Genomic DNA, 378 nt, shown 5'->3' with positions numbered 1-378 from the left:
CATATATTGCGAGAAAACTCCCGACTAAAACTGGCACATGTCCAACACAGAAGCAGCCGCTACAACGACCTGGTAGTCAGCCAAGCAGCCATTAGGTCCCAGGCTTTCTAACGAAAAGCACCTGACAAGCCGTGATCACAGTTGTGGCTTCAGGGATTATAATAAAAATTGGAATCTTTCGTGCTGGATCAACGCTGCGGGAAGCTCGGTCGTTCGGTAAGAGAATTAAGGAAGAAGAGAATAGATAATAAGAAGAGAGGGAAATGAGAGAGAATAGGTGCATTTAAGAAAGAAAGGGGAATACATGAATAGGGACAGAAAAAAACGGAAATGATATAAGAAGGATAGATAGGGAGAAAGAGCGAGAATATATATATA

The sequence above is a fragment of the Penaeus monodon genome, chromosome 27 (assembly GCF_015228065.2).
Source record: "Penaeus monodon isolate SGIC_2016 chromosome 27, NSTDA_Pmon_1, whole genome shotgun sequence".
NCBI classification, from domain to species: Eukaryota; Metazoa; Arthropoda; class Malacostraca; order Decapoda; family Penaeidae; genus Penaeus; species Penaeus monodon.
This window is presented reverse-complemented; position numbering follows the sequence as displayed.